Here is a 14,808-nt window from a genome sequence, read left to right as displayed (position 1 = left end):
GGCCATTGAGGGCACTTGCACCTGCCTCACTGGTAGGTCCCCTCCCAGGGTGAGACCCTGCTGGTTCTCAGTCAGATACATCCATCTCCTGCTGGACTAACCCCCCTGGGTGGCCCCCAACTACAGAGGGCCCTGCAACCTCTTAGAGCAGACCAAGGGCCAGAGGAATGTGGCAGAGAGTATCCAGCAGTGGTGACCAGACCCCACACAGTTTGCCCACATCACTAGCAATGTGGCGAGGCTTATGCACTGGAACCCAGGCATGTGTCAACATGCCTTCTGGCTTGAGAAGTTGGTGACCCGGGTGAGGGAGGTGTGGGGCTGGGTCCACAAAACAGGCCGGAGGTGTGGGGTGGGTCCACAAAACAGAATAGGGCAAGGATAGGCCTTCCCCTGTCTCGGTGGTTTTGCCCTGCTTTATCACCTGCTCTCTGCCTATACCCTGCCTATCCTTCCTCTCTATTCTGCTCATGGCTGCTACTACATTTGCCTCACTGAACACCAATGGATGCAGGGACCCAGTGAAGTAGACAATATCCCAGAGGGTTTGCAGCAGAAGCAGCTGGCAATCGCTTTCCTCCAGGAGACACACAGTGACATGTATGATCAAGCCGACTGGCACACTGCCTGGAAAGGCCGCTTGTTTCTAAGCTACGGTATCAACCTCAGTGCTGGGGTGGCGACCCTCCTCTTGCCACAGTTGCAGTATGACTCATGGGTGGCACGAGAGGTTGTCCCCAGCTGGCTGTTGACCGTCCACATCACCCTGGCACACCAGAGCCTGCTCCTTGTAAATGTCTATGTGCCCACCAAGGGGAGGGAGAGGGTAGCCTTCTTAGAGACCCTGGGTGACCTACTGCATGATGCCAGCAAAAGCAATGACCTGCTGCTCATGGGCAGGGACTTCAATTGCACCATCGACACATGGCTAGACCAGACAGGGCTGGAGCCACACCTGCCTTCAGCCTGCAAATTGTGGGCCATGCTGAAGGTGGCAGATCTCGTTGACACCTGGTGGGTCCTCCATGCCAATGCACAACAGTACACCTGGGCAAAGATAAGCGCCAGCAGGATCACCATGGCCCACCTGAACCACCTCTACATTGCCCAGCACCACCTGCCATTACTGCGCAACAGCTGCATCATCCCATCAGGCCTCTCAGACCATGCCCTGGTCTGCTGTGAACTCAGCCGGCCCAGCAGGGCACCCACACAGGCCCCTTACTGGTGCCTCAACATCAGCCTGCTACAAGACACCTGTGGCAGGGCACTGTAGGTGCCTGCCACTTTAAAGGCCTGACCTAAGCTGCCAGCAGGTGCCTGATTGTGGCAGCCATTTTAGATTCCCAGCTGCCTTTATAATCAGATCAGTTTCCTGCTGGCAGAGGTGGCAGCAACACTGCCTGGTTGTAAGGCTGCAGCTATCATCCTGGAGGGAATGGCAGGACTGTAGTGGATGGTTAGGAGGCTCCTGACCCTGGGCATGACCTAAAACTGCACCCTGCTGGAAGTGGGTGGCTTGGTGGGGCTCTCAGTGGCGTGGGAGCCCAGGAAATGCCAGACCAGTGACCACCCTGGTGAGAGCCAAGTAGGGGTGCCTTAACCCCAGCCCTCACCTTTGGGTAGATAGAGAGCAACATCCATAGCCAAGCACAATGACCTGCTGCTCCAGGGGGGAAGTGAGAGTCCCCACAAGACCCTGGAGCACCTGTCATGGTGTGTGCTTTGAATAACATCTAAGGAGGAGTATAGGCCAGATAAGCTTCTGGAAGCACCTGAGCCATCTGGGGAGAGACCCCGCAGGGCCAGGCATGCTCCCAGGAGCACCTGAGCTGGAAATGGGGAACCCCACTCTAAGTGCAGGCAGGAGGTGAAGACCCTGCTGAGGGACTCGACTGGTCAATGCTGGGGCCAGGACCTAAGGATCAAAAGGGCCAGGTGCCCACCATGAGGGACACCCACAATAAGCACAGAAGCTTGGGGTCCTGACTGGGCCTGAGATGGGTCCAGGGCTTATGGAAGCTAAAGGTCCCCACAGCTGGAGGCCACAGCTAATGGGCAAAGCGAGGGTTTAGCTAACTGCCTGAGATGCCATCTGCGAGGCTTGGGCCACAGTGTAGGGGTGGAAAAGAGCCACGGACACCCCCCTAACATTGGGGTGCAACAATGGGCAGCCTCTTGCCTTAATTAGCAACTTATTAATTACTAACAAGGTGTAGAAGGAAAGACAGGCTGGCAGCATGCCCAGAGGCAGATGGGAAGCTAGCTGCAGCTAGCGAAGGATAAGAACCTTGCACAAAACCCATTTCTAGGACTGTTTTGCCCACCTCTGGAGGAGCTCGGAGGCTGAGCGAGCAGATTAGTCCTCCTGGGGGCTGTGGTGGTATGTGGGGAAGATCCAGATCCAGGCATTCTGCCAACAGTATTCCAAGCTGACGGCAAGTGAGAGCCGCTGCTGCACCCAGGAGCTGGAGGAAGATGTGGCAGAGCTCGAGGCAGCCCTGCTCCACACTGGTAATGATGCAGTGCTCCTCAAGAGCCTCCAGACCTACAAGAAATGCCTGCAGAAGCTGGCAGAGGGCGTGACCCACAGTGCAAGGGTGCATGCCCACTGCCAGGAGCTGGTGGAGACTGACGCCCTGACCAGCTTCTTTGGCCTGTAGAGGCAGCAGGCTGTGGCAAAGACCTTGGACCATCTCAAGACCCCAGAGGGATGGCTGCTCATGGACCCAGGCAAAGTGCGGGGGCATACCGTTGCCTTCTACTGGGAGGTATTTGCAGCTGACCCCACCTGCCCGGAGGCCGCTCAGCAACTGCATAAGGACCTGCCATGCCTCTGTGCTTTGCAGGCCAAAACCCTGGAGCATGAGCTCTCTCTGGCAGAGCTCAAGGCTGCTGTGCAGGGGCTTGCCTTGGGCAGGGCCCTGGGCCTTGACGGACTGCCTGTGGAATTTTACAAAGCCTTCTGGCCTTTCTTTGGTCCCAGCCTCCTCTGTGCCTTCTGCAACAACCTCACCAACAGGACCCTGCCAACCAGCTGCCACCAAGCAGTGCTCACTTTGCTGACCAAGACAGGGGATCTCAGCTGCCTTAAGAACTGGCGGCCCATCTCCCTTCTGTGTGCCAACTATAAGATCTTGGTGAAGGCACTGGTGAAGCAGCTCTGCGCTATCCTGGCCTCTGTCATCAGGCCCAAGCAGAGCTACTGTGTGCCAGGCAGGACCATCCAGGACAACATGTTCTGCTGCACAATCTGTTCATGGCTGCAGAGCTCTTTGGCCTGGAAGTCAGCCTGGTTTCTCTGAACCAGGAGAAGGCCTTCAATCAGATTGACCACCAGGACCTGCTCAGGACCCTCAAGGCTTTTGGCTTCAGGTCTCTTTTCATTGCAGCACTCTGGGTCCTGTACCATGATGCCACCAGCCTGCTCAAGGTGAATGGCGTGCTGCGAGGCCCGTTCCCAGTGTGTCAGGGCATCTGCCAGGGCTACCCTCATCGGGCATGCTGTACACCCTGTACACCGAACTGCTGCTGCCCATTCTGCAACATCACCTTACTGGCTTAGCCCTCCCATGGCCACTGGGCCCAACCATCGCCCCCCACAATCCAGCTGACGGCGTACACAGATGATATGACAATCTTTCTGGGCAGCCAGGAGGATGTGCAGGCCCTGGTGGACTGCCAGTGCACCTACAAACTCTCCTTGTCAGCCTGCATCAACTGGGGCAAGAGTGATACTCTCCTGCTCGGGACGTGGACTGGCAACTGGGACGACCTGGTGGAGGGAGTGGAGGCCCACCTGCAAGGCTGGCGCTTGCCTATCCTTTCCAACTGTGACCGGGTCCTCATTACCAACAACCTAGCGGCAGCAACCCTCTGGCACCGCTGTACTGTGCTGGAGCCCCCACCGGAGATGCTTGAGAGGCTGCAGCAGCTCCTAGTGGACTTCTTTGGGATGGACACCACTGGCTCCTGCAAGCTGCCCTTTATCTGCCCACCACTGAGGGGGACCAGGGCTCGATTGACCTCACCAGCAGGGTGGCTGCCTACCACCTGGAAGCCCTCCAGTGGCTCCTGTATGCCGAGGGCCACCTCCTGTGGTGGCAGCTGGCATACCGGTTCCTGCACCATGTGGGGAGCCTCGGCTTTGACCAGGAGCTGTTCATGCTGGACCTCACCTTCCTGAACAGGGAGGTCCTTCCCCCATTCTACTACAGCATGGTGCAGGCCTGGCAGGCAGTTCCCGCAGCTGCTTCAGGAGCCCCAGGTCTACAACCTGGCCCTGCAGCATGCTGTGCCAAGTCTGGCCTCTGCCAGCCTCATGGCCACCCTCATCGAGGAGCACACCACATGCCTGGGGCACCTCCTGGACCCCACTCAGTCGGGCTGGCTGTCAGCCAAGGCCCTGGCTGCCTGCCTGGCCCTGCGCTCCATCCACACCACAGGCTGGCTTCTTCAGGCTGTTAGAGCCACTCTCCTGATCAAGGTGGAGGCTGCCCTAGAAAGCTACCTCCAGGGTCACCAGATCTTCCCTGCCCTAGACGCTGCAGGCGACAATGTCCCACCACTGCCAGTCATTCCAGTGGTGGCCAGTGAGCTGGCTGACCAGCCCAACATGCTACTGAGGCTCCTCCTGCTCCCCTGAAGCAACACAGGCTGCCCCTTTGGCACACTGCCCCAGAGGTGATTCTACATGTGGGTGGTGTGAACCTGGCATGCTCAGGTGCTGGCTGGCCACCCTGACACTGTGGTGGCGGTGCCTGGCACTGCCTGAGACCCCAATGTGGTGCGCACTGTACAAGGGGCCCACCACCAAGAAGACCAGTGACCTCTAGGGGATATTGGTGCACGGCATCCTGGCCACTGGCACCTTTGTGCACCAGCTAGACCTGGTGGCCTTGACAGCCAGCCCCTTCTGCCCAGGGGCAGTGGAAAAGAGCGTTTTTCATGCCTTCCTCAAGTGCCCCTGGCTGCAGCCACTCTTTGCCACTCTCAGGGCACCGCTTCGGGCGCTGGGCTAGGACTTTTCAGAGGATACATACATTTGCTCTTTCCCGTACCAGGTGACCGAGCAGAGCACAGTCAGCCTGGCCAACTTCCTGGTGGGCCAGGCCAAGATGGCCACCCTGAAAAGCCAGCGAAACCAGCTCCCCAGGACCAGGATGGATAATGCCCTGCAGCTTTTCTGTGTGCTGGTGCGGGCCCACTTCTCAGTTCAAGCATGAGGTCCTCTGGCAGATGGTGCCCACATTTGAGGAATGGTGAGCCATCGAGGGGGGCGCTGTGCTGAGTCGAGGGGGGATGCTTGCTCCTTGCGCTGTGATGCCACCACCTGATCAGGATGCAGGGGTGGGTCCAGCGAGCCGAGACCTTGGGCCGACCCCTGATGTCCTGAGGCCCCCCGGGTGTCCCCGCTGTAGAACTGTATGTATTTATTTGTTCTTTTGTTTGTTTGCCTAGAGTGTGCAGGCAGGCCTTGCAGGCCACGAGCCATGACCCAGACCTTCAGGCCAACTTGTATAGGGTCTTTACTGCCCCCCACTTGTCACCCTCCCTGGAATAAACATTTCTAAAAGTCAAAGTCATTGTCTTTCTTTCTTCCTTTCTTTCTTTCAAAGTAGTCGCTGACACAAGTGTTTGGTCAGAGCTCTGAGACCTTCTCTCTGTGAACCTTTCTCCTTCTCTGGCTCTGTTTTCCCTCCCCCAAACAGTCTGACCCCTTTCCCACAGCAGCCCCCAACTTTTCATTACTTTTCCCTGCCTTTTTTCCCCTTTTGCTAAGTCCTTTTGCCTGCAGTCACCCCTCTCCCCCCCTCAGGTTGTATTTTGTTTTCCCTCCCTCTCCCTGCAGCTGATCTGCTGTTCATTGTTTTCCCTTCCCTTTTCTGCCACATTGCCTACCTTATACCTCCCCTTGGGGTTAGCTTGTTTGCTTGTTTCCAGCTTCTTTGTTTGTGTGGCAGGGGGCTGCCACCCTCCACCCCTCCGGTTCCTTGCAGGGTTAACCCTTTTTTTTGCTGGAATGGCTGAGACAGCTTCCCAGCTGTTCACTGCTTCACTGCTGGGGCTTCACCCCCTCTGGACTGTAGATTTGGTCTCCGGCTTCATGTCTCTCCCTCCATTTGGAGAGGAGGAGTGTGCTGCTGCTTTGGGGGGGCTCATAGGCTGCAAACATGTCCTCCCTGCCTCCCAAGTGAGTTCAGTCCCCATCATCTTCCTCGGCTCCCCGGCTTTAGTGCATGAGGTTGTGGTAGCAGATGGCTCTGTCAGGGGTGTTTTTTGCCTTGCAATGCCCCTAGCCACAACAGACATTCATGTGCTACCCTTGAATATGCCATTTCTATCAGATGATGACCTCATTAACTGCCTTCACACTTACGGCATGGTTACAGGGCCAGTCCATAGACTGCTGCTTGACAGCAAGGTCCCTGAGCTCTGGCATATCCTGTCCTTTAAAAGGCAGCTGTTTATGCTTCTCAACAGAGAGGGTCAGGGTTTGCCCCACTCCATGTCCTTCCTGTTTGATGGGCAGCATTACCACTGAGAACACCTCATATTTTCACTGTGGTAGCAGATCCCACCTGGCTACCCAGTGCCCAAAGAAGCCGGCCACAGCGGAGCCACCTGCAGCTGCACCCGATGGTGACTCATACAGCACTGGTACGGCAGCTCCGTCGGGTGGTGGGAAAGAGCCTTCCTCCCAATTGCTCCTCATTTCATCAGAGTCAGCCAGCTCTGTGGTGATGGACCCGGCTGCCCCTTTTCCTCCCCCATCAGGGGAGGATTTGGTCCCTCCTGATGGGAAGGGCAAATCCCAGAAAAAAAAGGGTCTCCTAAAAAGGCCTCATTATCCCCTCAAGACCTCCCCACAAATTGTTGGGGAGCTGAGGTTAGTGAGCAGGGCCCTCCCTCTCTGCCTGCCTCCCCAGCATCCCCTACCCCCCACCCCAGACTCTGTGGTATTTGGGGGTGACCTGGGGGTAGAGGAAGTGGTGGTGGAGTCCAATGGCCCTCTCCCCTCCTCTCAGCTCCTTGAAAATGAAGAGGTTGATATGGAGGTTGGACCCTCTGGGAGCCACAAGTAGTGCCTGGCCCGCAAGAGTGTCCCACCCAAGAGATCAGAGACTGATTTTTCCCACCTCCCCCCCCCGCAGCCCTCCTTGGCGGACGCTGCTCCCACAGGGCCTGATGCTGAGAATCCTGGTAAGGGGTCACATGCTCCTCCCGGGGCTCAGAGGCTCTCAGTGGCTGACATGCACAGCTCCTCCTCCTCGGGGTCAGATTTTGACTCTGCCTCTGAGAACGAGTTAACAGATATCCTGCCTCAGGAGGTGGTGTCCTCTGATTCAGCTAAGGTGCCCCTCTCAATAGAAAGCATCCCCACACCAAAGGCGGAACCTGTTCCTACGTCTGAGGAACCTCCCTGTGTTGGTTACTCAGTTGAAAACCTTACTGAGTTTCTAGATCAGAAAAACCACCACCAGAGGGTTGCTCAGCATATGTATAAATGGTTCCCAGAACATGAGCCATTTGTGGTGGCTGCTAAGGTTGCAGCAGCAGCAACACTGCACATCACTGCAGGGATGCACCAATATAGTTTTTGCCTAAGCAAGCTCACGGATGATGTTGGGTGTTGTTGCGAGCAGCACTGGCTGGCAAGCTGTAGATCATGCTATCTTGACCTCAAACCAAGGAAACCTGCTGCCTCTGCCCAACTCCATCCCCTGCAGCACCACTGTGATCCTGCTCCCCATATCTACCTCCAGCCACACCCCATGGGGGACCCTGCTCCATCAATGTAAACCTTCTGGCCACACTTCCCTTCCTGCCCTTCATCCCCAAATACCCTCATCACCTACCCAGGACAGGTCTCCCCACAGATCACAGGTCTCTGCTCACCAAGGGACTCCATGCAGTGAGCAATGTGGTTTCTCAGCACCAACAGTCACCAGCAGAGCCCCAACCCAGCAGCTCCCAACCTCCAGGTTCTGACCTGTCCCCTCTGACAACCCACTGACTCCCCTTAAAATGAAAACTTCTCTGCCCAACTCAGCATCAGCTCCACCGAGACACTGTTCCAAACCCAGGGATTGGGCTGCCCCAACCAAGCGGACCAGTCACCTTAAGGTCTGAGTATCAGCATCTGTCACCAGGCAAAGCCAGGCTCAGCAGAGCTCTGCTCCACATTTTTCCCTGCTACAGCAAAAAAACTAGTACCTAGGGCTAGGCTGCAGGACTCCCCAGCACCTGCACCAACCCCATAGCAGCTGGATGGAGCTAGATGTAGGGGAGGAGACCAGGGTCCATATCCATAGATGAGTCTAAGTTTTGCTCCCAAGGACACATCCAAGGGGGGAAGCCCCATCTCCAGGGCTCAACCACCCCAGGGCTCCCTTGGCTTATCTCCCCAGCCACCACTTCATGATGCCTGGATGGTTCCCAAATCCCTGACTTCTCCCCACTGGGCAACAGGTGTTTGGTCACTGGGATCAGATTGCAAAGGCAGGACCCCATATGTCCCAGTTTCCCCTGAGTCACATCCATGGTTAACGCTGTCTGGTGGGAGTTTGTCCACCTCTGGGCTGTTGCTGTTTGTCCTCTGGGCTGTTGATCTCCCTGCTTTCAGCCTCCTTAGCACAGGAATGTATCCCATTAGTAGGTCCCTCCCAGCCCCTGCTGTCTGCACAAAGGAGAGTTGCACATGTCCCCTCCCCACCTTGATCTCTCTGTGGCTGCCTGACCTTGTTGTTACCAGATTTGCCCATTACTTTAGGGTGTGCTCATTTATTAGGGACATGTTTCTAGGGTCTTGGTAATTCTGTCAATGTGCTGCTTGTGTTACTATATGGAGCTGTATATCTCCCTTCTGCAAGCCCTCGCCCCCAATGGAGCTACCTTGCAGGACTCAGTCTCAGTGGGACTGGGTTCTTCCAGTCCCCAAATCAGTCATACACACAAACACACACAAATTAACGTGACACGTCTGACCCGGCTGGGTTGTTCAGCATGGACAGGCTGACACCCTCATATACCAAGAATCAGTTCATCAGAGCAACAATACACTGCAGCCAGACACAAGCACACGGGTGAACAGAATCCCTCTGAATCCGGCTGGGTGTCCAGCTGACACCCTCACAGGCCAGCATTCAGTTCATAAGGGCACGTCTGAGTCAAACTGGGTCAATCAGCCTGTACAAGCTGATCCCTTTATGTCTTTAAAACTCAGCACGTTCCAATCTTTGGCCTCTTGATGAGCAGACCTCACAGTATTTTTGGGCTTCACAGGGATCTTCAGCTTAGGTAAAAGAAGTGTTGCTGCAGAGCACGGGAGGAAAGAGAAGCAGAGAAGGAAAATATACCCAGTTACTACCAGTTTGACTATAAAAGTTATTTATTGCTAAGCATATGAAATATATAACGGTACTAGTAGTAATAGACATGCAAAAAAAAAACAAACACAAACAATTACAACACTACCCTGGTTTCACTAAGTATTTGGGGAAACTTAGCTCAAGCTTAATTACTACAGTTCAGGTTCAGAAATTTATGCCTAGAGAGAAAAGAGAGAGAGAGCACTGGGATCTCACCAGTCCAAGGTACTCGGGCTGCAAAGCTGACAGGCACAGTCCTTGAAGGGAGATGATCTGTTCTTCCAGCGTCCCAAGAACAACAGGGGATGGTGTCAGCACACGAGTTTTCTTCTTGAAGCACACACACTGCTGCTTTCTACAGATTTTTATACCCTCAGTTCAGCTGCTTCAAAGCACTCTCAATAGTGTAAATCACTTTCTTTTCTCTTGACAAGGGGTTATCTGGTTTGGAACGTCTCAAGAAACTGATTGATAATCAGGAAACAAATCAGGTTAGGGAGTAACCAGACACTTGGGAGCCAGCTTGAAATTCCTATGGATAGCAGATATACTGATGGGATATCTCATGGTTTCTTCAGAAACAATAGATAGCTTGCAGCATCAGGATTTTGGATTTTTACTTGTTGTGAACAAGCCTCAGCTTAGCATGACTTTTCCAGATCTTACTATAGTCTTTTAATAGACTTAAGGCAATTATTGGGGTGCTCATAACCTTTTATGGAGAGGACTTCCAGTCGTCTCGGGAAAAGTATGGCAACACCTATGATTAGGGCTTCAATGGGCTGGACATTGTGATGAACTCTTAACCATGGTTCAAATGTTGCCCATACCCCCTCGGACTCGGTCTCTTGCCTCAGCATTCCCTAACCCGGCAACCAAGTTTTAGTCAATCAAGTTTAAATAGGCCTCCTATACTGGGACCGGGGAATGTATGGCCCGAGATGCCTGGTAAACTTAGAGGTGTGTGTGTGTCTGGGGGGCGGGGAAGTCCTTTGTAAATCCAGATTACAACTGGTCTGATAAATTCTGAGCTGGGTGTGTGTGAACATGGGTTGATTAGCATTTGGAGCACAGATTCCCCATCATGCCGCACTCCCCTGCTTCTCTGGTCCCAGAATTCACTGCAGTGTCTGCTTCAGGCTTTCTGTCCTCCATCTCCCATGTAAATGAATGGGCATCTGGTTCCATCTCAGATGCAAATGAGACCTAGGGCAGTTGTTTCACTCTTGTCACCCTGATCTGGAGGGTCTTGGGTGTGTTTCCCACTGCATCTTAATCAGTTTTGTTTATGTAGAGGAGGGGAGGGAGGGGGAATTCTTTTGTGAGTCAGACAGACTGTGTCCTGTGCCCCAAGAACACAGAGCTGAGACATAACATTGTGCCCAGGACAAGTACCCCCAAGAGAAGAGATGGTTGAAGGATAGGGATTCCCTCAGGCCTAGCTGGCCCTGTGCACCCAGCTAGCTATGCAGGGTACCAGGGAGGTCAAAGTCACCTGCAATACAGAGGCTTGGACACCTGGACCCATGGTTGATGTAAGAGTGGGAAAGGGCAAGTTGAGCCCCCTAAGACTGCAGGGGGAGGCTGGGACACAGACAGCCAAGGGCTTCAGGGAAGGGGCTGTGTTTTTTGTGTTCCACAAACTTCATGAAGGGGCATGAAGACACCCCACTCATTCCAAAGGGATGCTCATCCACAAGAGACAGTAGAAGCATAAGCTTCAGCTACAGGGACATCCCAGTGCCACTTCCTGCTAAGCAGGACATGCCTGTTCAGGAACACAGCCCCTGGCTGGGCCTAACCCCACAATTGCCCTAGGGAGCAGAGTTTGGCTTCTGGGGGAAAGGAGTCAGAAGAAGAGGGGGATACAGTATTAGATGGAATTGGGGACAGAGAGATGCCCAGAGGGAGACCTGAGAGAGAGGGACCTAAAGGGGGTAGAGAGACCTGAGAGAACAGGGTCAGGTTCCTGAGAGCTGAAAGCCAGAAGTGATGCACTGAGAGCTGAGAATGGGGCTGCAGACCCCTGAGGAAGAGAACTGGGAAGGATTCAGCACCATAAGTTACCTTTAATGGACTGGGTGGATGACTGATGTTGAGTGTGGACTGGGTTGTGTTGAAGTGTTTCCTGTGGGGCAATTGTGCACAGGAAACAAAGGTCTGAGTTGAAGTTCAAGACTGTTTGGGATGGCAACACCCTGGACCACCACAGAATCAGGAGTGGATGGTAAATTTAGTCCAGGGGAAAGGTTTGGATTCAGCCCCAGAGGCAGAACCATGGAGCTTCCTCCCCTCCCCCCACAACAAGATGAGCCCTCCCCCAAATGGATCAACCCAGAGAGAAGAGACCCATCTCCATGGCTCAGACTTGGTGGTGTGCTGCTCTGCAGGTCCTTTCATAAAAGACTACATTCTCCAAAAGGTGTTGATGATCCCAAGTATCCTGGTGGCTCCCCATGACCCCTGTATTTCCCCTTGCACCCCTTGATGCTCAGCATAGCCCTTCACCCCTGGTGCCCCCATCCATCTCTCCCCTGCCTCTGCTCCACCAGTGCGAACCTTCTGACCCCATATGACCTCCTGCCCCTTTGGTGTCTCCCTAGCAGGGTCTATAGGTACCCATCCCCCAGCACCCTCAGCCCTTGCCCAGGAAAATGCTCTTGAGGGGAGGGGGGTAACAGGTCTCTGTTCACCTAGGGGCTCCATGCAATGAGACACATGGATCCAAAGCATTGTGAGCATCACCAGCAGAGCTGCATCTCAGTGACTTTTGACCCCCAGGCTTTGACCTGTCCCCATTGCTATGCAGGAGAAAGAGTTGAGAAGCCATCAGTTCTTCCCAAACTGAGAACTTCTCTGCCCAGCTCTGAGTATCAAATCCCCCAGGACACTGCCCCAGCACCAGGGATGGGACAGCCTCTGGGCAGGAGAACCAGTTAGCATCAGGCCTGAGCAGCAGCATCTGCCTCCGGGCAGAGCCAAGCTCAGCAGGGCTCCACCACACACTTTGTCCTCCTGCATCAGAGCCAGTGCCTGGGGATGGGCTGAAGGATTCCCTAGCACCTGCCCTGGCCCCATGGCAGGCCTTGGGAAATTTGGATGATGCTGGAAATAGGGCAACCCAGGGTTCACCATCTCCAGAGCAGAGAACCCAGCCTTGTACCTTGGCCATTGACTGGATGGATCTGCACATGTTGGGGACCCCTAATGTGTAGATGGTGAATTTAGCCCAGGGGGAAGTTTTGGGTCCAACCCCAGAAGCAGAACCATGGAGCTTTTGCCCACACCCAGAGTTAAGCCCTGCCATACAGGGACCCACCCAAGGAGGGAAAACCCATCTCCAAGGCTCAAAATCTGTGGGGTCCTTGTCTGGTCCTTTCACAAAGGACATTTTCCAAAAGTTGCTGATCTTCCCAGAGCTCCTGATACCGACTTCTAGAAGGGGCTGGCATCAAGCCTCTGCTACAGACCCGTGGCACTGGCCAAGCAAGTGTGTGACTTACTAGGGGTGGATTCATGAGAGCAGCAAATCCCCAGTGTGCCAGGAAAGAGGAGAACCCAGGAGATGGGCATGGGACCACATGCTCCAGGAAGCCTACTGTCATTGGCCTGGAAGGTGGAGCAGACCATTTAAAGAAGATGCGGGATGGGGGTTCAGCATTCAGTGTTTGAAGTGGGAAAAACAGCTCTGCAGACTGGGGTGGAAGAAGATCCACGCAGCCAAACTAGTGGGAGTCATGGAGGCCTGGATGAGCCTTGAATGAAGATCAGAACCACTTCTGGGAAAGTTAAGTAAAGAAGATGGTGGGACAGTGAGGATTGCTCCTGGCACCCTAGAGATGGGGCAAGGCTGGAGACATTCCCTAGGACAGTAGGCAGAGACCAGTAGAATGATGGCAGGATGGACCCTGATGAGAGGGGTGGGGTTTAGTGCCAAGCCATGGTGAAAGGAGGCAAAAGAAGGATTTGCCCAGTGAGCCCAAGGAGAAGAGAAAGAAGGGTGCAAGACTGCTTTATGCAGCCTAACAAAATTACAACACAGTGCCAAAAGAGTGATCATTTTGTGAAATTTGAATGAATTGGAGTTCATGATTAAGGACTATGCAGGAATTGACTTTATCAGTGTGAATGAATTGCAGCTGGGATGAAGAAGTGCAGAGGAGATTGATTTGTGTTTAGAAACAGCCTTGCAGCATTTATCCCAGAGCCTCCAAGGGAATTAATTTTGTAAAGGCTGAAGTAAGGTGGAGGGCAGACCTGGGGAATAATAAATAAGTTGATCTAAGGACTAGTTAAATGAGTTTCTCAGTTTCAAGAGGGAGGGTGTTCGTCAAGAAAAGAAGCATAAACCGGTAAACAACAGACTAAAGAACCCAAAGATTTCCAGAGAGTGGACCCTAATAGCCATCCCCATTCCAGACTGTAACGGGGAACCATAGCCCTGTTACCAGGGGGCAGATTGGTCCCTTTAAGACTAGAACTTTCCAGGCACAGCCTGCTGGCAGAGTAGGGGTTAAAAGCTGAGCCTGACCAGCTAGTCAGGTGACCGGACGGGGCAGGCCAGAACTATAAAAACCCTGGGCTTGCCAGCAATAAGAGGGCAGCGTCCAAAGGGGAAAGGTTGTGTGTGAGAGGTCCACAGAGAGGCTTGGCTGCTGGTCTGACTGCTGTAAGAAGGGACCTGCTGCTGATACTCAGGGAAGTGGCAGCAGCACCACAGGGAGGAGCATTACAGGCAGCAGGGAAGCAGAAGCACCAAACCACAAAGAAAATGTCAGCTGGCATGCTGCCGTCTTTAAGTTCTATTTTCTGTTGTGGTTAGAACCCACTAACTGACTGTGTGTGTATATATATATAATTGTTTTGGTTGTTGCTGTTGATTGACAGACCAGTGGTTTGCGGACAAAGCTGTAGGGGTGGAAGAAGCCTCATTAGTGCCTTGGAGTGCCATAAAAGGCCAAGGGAACATAGTGCACCAGGGTGTGCAGTTGCATGCTTTTGGGCTGGGCTAGTGGGAGATCAGGACCACTGCCCAACCTTGAACTTGCAGCTTTCTGGCTGAGAAGCTAGTGGACAAAACGCTGGACCAGAGAGCCTAGGCTCCATGTGGGAGGCAAAAGGAGGGCCATGAGCCCCAAGATCAAGGAGCTAGGCCCTCAGAGTCAAACCTTATCTGGTGGGTTTGGACTGGTAGGCCTAGCTAGAGAAAGACAGGGGTGAAGGCCTGTGGTGGCTGAGAACACCAACATAGAAATACAATAGGCAGTCTCCTGCTTATAAGAACATCTGTATAATATTTCCATCAAGTCGTGGCAGGAGAGCAAAAGTGGGATCTGAGAAGCACTGAGGAAGTTCAAGGGTATCCCTCATAGGCTGCCGATAGCAAGAAAAAAAATGCCGCTGTGGAGGGCAACCTGTTACACAGACCAACAGGGAT

The sequence above is a fragment of the Alligator mississippiensis genome, chromosome 11, assembly GCF_030867095.1.
Source record: "Alligator mississippiensis isolate rAllMis1 chromosome 11, rAllMis1, whole genome shotgun sequence".
NCBI classification, from domain to species: Eukaryota; Metazoa; Chordata; order Crocodylia; family Alligatoridae; genus Alligator; species Alligator mississippiensis.
This window is presented reverse-complemented; position numbering follows the sequence as displayed.